This window comes from Limulus polyphemus, unplaced genomic scaffold, assembly GCF_000517525.1.
Source record: "Limulus polyphemus unplaced genomic scaffold, Limulus_polyphemus-2.1.2 Scaffold2828, whole genome shotgun sequence".
NCBI classification, from domain to species: Eukaryota; Metazoa; Arthropoda; class Merostomata; order Xiphosura; family Limulidae; genus Limulus; species Limulus polyphemus.
The window spans coordinates 27,106-33,818 of NW_013668438.1; the positions used below are offsets into that span (position 1 = coordinate 27,106).

Consider the following 6,713-nt stretch of genomic DNA (forward strand, 5'->3'; position numbering starts at 1 on the left):
ACACCACTATCAGGTAATCAGGAAACAGTTATACACCACTATCAGGTGATCAATAAACAGTTATACACCACTATCAGGTGATCAATAAACAGTTATACACCACTATCAGGTAATCAGGAAACAGTTATACACCACTATCAGGTGATCAATAAACAGTTATACACCACTATCAGGTGATCAGGAAACAGTTATACACCACTATCAGGTGATCATTTTTATATATCAAACGACTATCGAAAAGCCATTACATTTTGTTGAATGAATTTAAAATATTGTGTTAAGAGTAAAAAATAAAACCTACATTTTTTGGCACAATGAAAGATAAGTTTTTTATTAATTGTATTCGGCTCACTAGATTCGGTAACACAGTTACAATAAACAAGGTTAGTAATTGTAACACAGTTACAATAATCAAGGTTAGTGATGGCAACACAGTTACAATAATCAAGGTTAGTGATGGTAACACAGTTACAATAATTAAGGTTAGTGATGGTAACACAGTTACAATAATCAAGGCTAGTGATGATAACACAGTTACAATAATCAAAGTTAGTGATGGTAACACAGTTACAATAATCAAGGCTCGTGATGGTAACACAGTTACAATAATCAAGGCTAGTGATGGTAACACAGTTACAATAATCAAGGCTAGTGATGGTAACACAGTTACAATAATCAAGGTTAGTGATGGTAACACAGTTACAATAATCAAGGTTAGTGATGGTAACACAGTTACAATAATCAAGGTTAGTGATGGTAACACAATTACAATAATCAAGGCTAGTTATGGTAACACAGTTACCATCACTAGTCGGCTTAAACAACTAATAAAGTTGACGGTTTTGTTTCTTATTGTTAGCTAGCTGGAGTACTTGTTCTTACCTGTTACAAGACGCCGACTTGTTGCATGTATCTTCCTGGATGATCCTGATGCCCTAAATTGATCCATATTATTTTACTAGCTGGAATACCCGTCCCCTGGTTGGAAGTTATGTAAATTCATGTTTAATGAAAGGTTATCTTAGGACATGAAAAGTTGCTTCCCTTATACGTAATTGTAAAAAACGCCCATAAAAACTGCAAATCGCAAAACTGAAAGGATGTAAGTATTTCCCCATGGACCCAACGAACCTTCATGTCAAATTTGGTGAAGATCCATCAACAGGGGGCGAAGTAGTGGTAAAAAACGCCCATAAAAACCGCAAATTGCAAAACTGAAAGTATGTAAGTATTTCCCCATGGACCCAACGAACCTTCATGTCAAATTTGGTGAAGATCCATCAATAGGGGGGCGAAGTAGTGGTAAAAAACGCTCATAAAAACCGCAAATCGCAAAACTGAAAGGATGTAAGTATTTCCCCATGGACCCAACGAACCCTCATGTCAAATTTGGTGAAGATTCATCAATAGGGGGCGAAGTAGTAGTAAAAAACGCCCATAAAAACCGCAAATCGCAAAACTGAAAGTATGTAAGTATTTCCCCATGGATCCAACGAACCTTCATGTCAAATTTGGTGAAGATCCATCAATAGGGGGGCGAAGTAGTGGTAAAAAACGCCCATAAAAACCGCAAATCGCAAAACTGAAAGGATGTAAGTATTTCCCCATGGACCCAACGAACCTTCATGTCAAATTTGGTGAAGATCCATCTACAGCGGCCAAAGTATAGTAAAAAAACGCCCATAAATACAGCAAAATGCAAAACTGAACATTTGTATGTATCCCCGCATGGACCATACCAATTTTGATGAAGATTAATCCACGCTTTGAGAAGTAGTTACATGGACAGACAACAGACTGTACTATTATATTTGTATAAATATACAATAGCACAACGTGCCCGAAAAGAAATATGTAAAACATTATACTGAATATATTATAGCTACCTCCTACATCCTATAACTTTTGAAAAATCGTGACACTTTAAAGATGAAGCCTTATTTCTCCACTTGATCGCTACAAATTAGATCAAGTCGAGAATTACAACAAACACGATACTATAAGTTTGCTTTAGATAAAAAAAAATACTCTGTTGTGTTTCATACCACGTTTATTATTTATACTCTAATTGAAATGGTAAAAAAAAATTCTTACAGATAAAAAGAAGTCAATATATGAAGTCAATTTAAAGGCACGCCGTGCAGAAGGGAAAGGAGAAGCGAGAGTTCTAAAAAGGTGGCGCCACTGGTGCGGAGGAAAATGAGGTGGCCGAGCATCATGGTTGAGAATGACTGCGATGATCTTGAAGAACTAGAACTTGAAGCCAGCCATGTACTGTTAAATGATGTAAGTTTTACATGATTGTCACAGAAGTATAAATCATATAAGCTGTCGAAGTAATGAAGTCTTTTTTAGGCCTAACGAAAGTAAATAAAATGACGTTCGACTATAAATGTTTCCCCCAAAATCCTCTTAATTAGTCCTACGCCGATTTCGCATCAAAGATGAGTGAAATTAACATTTCAGTTCAAGCTGTTATCCGCCATATATTGCTGCCCAGGAGGCCTTTCGTTTAATACCAGAACTCATCAGCTTTAGCGTTTTACACTAGTGCAATATATTTCAGACACTGTGAACAATATATATATATATATATATATTTTTGTCAAGCCCAAACTTTACAATGGGCTATCTGTGCTGTGCCCAATGTAGGTATCAAAATCCGATTCTCAGCGTTAGAAGCACTCAGACTTACAAATCGTTTTACAAATGTATTTTTGCTTGCAATAGGTTCACAACCAACTTACAAGTTCTGGTGCTTCTTTAGAAGTGTACCATTTCTAATATTGTAATCCTATATTGTCTGAATATTTGTCAAAGATTTCCAGGGAGGTTTCTCAAATTATTTTACATTCGAATATATTGGAATAGAATGACTCTGTTTGATCCCCTTTTCTCCCCTGAAATATGTGAGATCATAGAATGAGTAGTTCTCAAAGTGTTTTTTCTTCGGATTATTGATAGAAATAAACCTAAACACGTTTTGTTCACTTTTTTTTTTTTTTTTTTGACGCTGAAACTGATAAAATGAGTGGCTAAAAAAATTAATACAAGAGCAAAGACGTAAAATATTGAAAACGTCTGAACACTTTTCTGTTTTGTTATCAACTAACTTATTGTTCACGACTGCCTAATTTTATTGGAAAGTGGGAGGGGGGGGGGCAAAAAAGTCAATTTAACATAGTCGTTGATAATAGTGTATGCACACTAACTGGAATAAGTGGAGGGCGTGTGCCCCCTCTTCCCTTTCTGTTAAGCGCCAGTATTAATGACAAAGATTTTGTATTGACTTAGGGTACAACCCTGTAGGAGTTGAATATTCTTGAAGGATAACTATTAATACTGTAGCAAGACGTCTACTCCTTAAAGAAATAAGTAAGACACTAACTACCACTACATATATATACAGTTTAGTACTCATTGCCTTTAATATGTAATAGATTTTCCAAAAGTGTGTAGTATTCGTTGTTACTGATGGCTGGAAATAGTGTTTTAAATACTTTTAAACCAGATAAAGAATGCCCCAAATATTATAGTTGGATGCATAGAGAACGTCATCAAACACGTAATATATCGATGATGGTTATCTGGGCTGACCACATCACATGCTGAAATATGTCTGGACATTCGATTGTGGAGCCATCTATCGATATTTTCGCAGCTTTCCCAACATGTCAGTGCAGTGACGTAACTATAAAAGATACCTTCCACTCGCATAAAAAGTAATTGCGCCCCCTACATTTATTTCCCTCTAACTGTAGTTAATGATTCGGGCCCCCTTTTGGCTCTGATGCCCCCCCCCCCACCCATTGCGGGGGATGAGGGGGCATACTTATGCCACTGTATCAGTATTTACTCAACAGTTTCTGGTCGTTGTGCCACTTTTTTTTTTAAGATTTGCGTATCGTATCCAACAACACGAACTCCTGTAATGCCATTACAAGTTTAACACAATATTCGGAGTGATAAATCTGACGAGTGAAAAGTATAGTATCATCACGCTTAGCACAACTGAAGGAAGTTCAACTAGTAGCATGGCTGTTGGACGTAATTTAAAAATACCGCATATGACTGTAGAATGTTATTATAATAACTTTATTATAATTATCTGCATGCATGACAATCTCACATTCTTATTTTATTTTTCAGAAATGGAGACAACTCTTTGATAAGGTAAGTTTCACCCCAAATTATAGTCTCACTGACAGTAAACATTTTGTCGTAATTATAACAGTAGGTTTTTCTTTACTTGTAGTAAAATTAATCAACATTTAAAGGTGTGTTACCAGCTTTCTGAAATGTTACGGTATATTGCCTTGTTATCTTCTAGTTTTAACTAAATTATTAGGAATTATAAAAACTTATTTTAATCTAACTCACCTACTAGTGTTAAATGTTGTTTTTGGAGTCGCGTAGTGATTACTGTGCCCGGAACTTTAAACCAAAGATTCGTGGTTCGCGGCTGGTTACCGCAAAAACGTGCTCTGCATTTTGGGGAAGTGACTGTGCTATAAGGATGATGATGAAATCCTACACTTGTCGTTGAAACAAAAGCAGACCAATAGATAGTGGCACAGCGGTATGTCTGCGGAGTTACAACGCTAGAATCCGGGTTTTGATACCAGTGGTGGGCAGAGCACAGACAGCCCATTGTGTAGCTTTGTGCTTAATTACAAACAAACCAATAGATACCGTTGGGTGCTGCTGTCGAGTGGCCTTCCATCAAGTCTTTCGGGTCAAAATGAGGGACGACTATGTGCAGACACATCTTTGTGTAGCTTTGCGCGAAATTTTGAAAGAAACAAACAAATATTTAACAGACGAAGAAACGTTCTAAGTACAGTAGAATTGCTAAAGACTTTGTGAAACGACTACACGTGTCCTTAAGCATATAAAAAATGAAAATATACACAACAATGACACTATTCGTCGGTAAAGCGTAGTCCAAGAGTTAGCGGAGGGTGGTGTTAACTAATTGCCTTCACTCTAATCATCACTTCAAAATTAGGAATGGCTAGCGCAGATAGCCCTCGAGTAGCTTTGCGCGAAATTCAACAAACAAATTGTATTATATTCGCACCCGAAATTATAGTGTCGTATATAAATTAAATACACTGAACAAAGAATATTGAGTTAAAAATGAAAATAAACAGAACAAAATGTTTAAGTATAAGATATATATATATATTTCTTAATTTTTTGGTTACGTAACGTAACTATAGTAATAACTAAGAGCCGTTGGACTTGGAAATTCTCCAGTTCGACATTTTAATATGAATGTTAATAAAATGTTCTCTAGTTAATAACATTTGGGATTCGCTTTGGTGTATGCTGCTGCTGACCACTAGAACTTACCCCTTTGATTGGATTAAATCTGACTAATAGAACTGAGCTCCACTAGAGCTTACCCCCCTTTGAGTGGGTTAAATTTGACTAATAGAACTGAGCTCCACTACATCTTACCCCTTTGATTGGGTTAAATCTGACTAATAGAACTGAGACCTCTAGAGCTTACCCCTTTGATTAGCTTAAATCTGACTAATAGAACTGAGCTCCACTGGAGCTTACCCCTTTGTTTGGGTTAAATCTGACTAATAGAACTGAGCTCAACTAGATTTAGCCCCTTCGACAGGGTTACTTCTGACCGCAGGAACTGGCAGAGCCCCCACCAGAGCTTACTTCTTTCACCGGTTTACATCTGATTAACGAAACAGTCTGACTGAGATCCACTAGAGCATATTATTTCGATTGGGTTACGTCTGACTAACAGAGCTGACTTGATCTCGGTGCTTGACCTATAATTCCAGAATCTGACGAAGCATGGTCTCGTTGGCAGTGATCTGTAAGAAATAAATTACAGTTGACAAAACACTTTTTATGCTAAAAATGGATTCAGAATGGATTGTTAGAACAACAGTCTCGTCCCATTTGTGTCTCTTCTCGCCATATTACCTCGCTTCCCGCATATCATACAAACGGTATTCAATACCCAAAATATAATATACAAGTATTCGTTTGTTTGTTTTTGAATTTCGCGCAAAGCTACACGAGGGCTATCTGCGCCAGCCGTCCCTAATTTAGCAGTGTAAGACTAGAGGGAAGGCAGCTAGTCATCACCACCCACCGCCAACTCTTGGGCTACTCTTTTTACCAACGAATAGTGGGATACAAGTATTTGAAACAGTTGATCCTTGCCTATTCACTTTCAACGTAATGAATTCATGGGGAGTGTCGGCGGTTTATTATAAAGGGGTGATATTTCCCCATAATTTGCTACAAAAGCTGCCCTATAAATCTTCATATTTCCTCCAAAATCCACTTTGAGCGCTAAGTTTTGACCCAGCCACATGATAGATTACATATAGCGCTGCAAGTGTAAAGTGATTTCAGAAGGCCTAATCACGAATATTGCTTGTTCTTAGATGTATACTAAAGCTAAAACTGGACGTCCCTATATAAAAAAAAAAACGTTATGAAAATGACTGGAATATGCAATGAGTAAGATAGGGGATATATTGTATGGATTATTATACTATTTCATTCTTTGTGACTCGACGTTTTGGAGCACTGTCGGAGAACATTAGAATTGGTAATACTGCGCATTTTTGTATATCAATATTCAACGAAACTGGTATTATATCTTGACCTGTACAGGTGTACAGAATTTGGTTTAGTACATAAACACACATATATATATATATATATGGCCCGGT

The 6,713-nt window shown here is 36.8% G+C and overlaps 1 long non-coding RNA gene across 1 annotated transcript in view; it reads left to right on the forward strand.

The window, feature by feature from the left end:
- Window positions 1-2,209: 2,209 nt before the first annotated feature.
- Window positions 2,210-6,713, forward strand: part of LOC111087908 — a 12,515-nt gene continuing 8,011 nt past the window's right edge. Inside the window, exons 1-2 of the long non-coding RNA XR_002612532.1 lie at window positions 2,210-2,286; window positions 4,150-4,173. This is a non-coding gene — a long non-coding RNA (uncharacterized LOC111087908). The remainder of the gene's footprint in view (window positions 2,287-4,149; window positions 4,174-6,713) is intronic.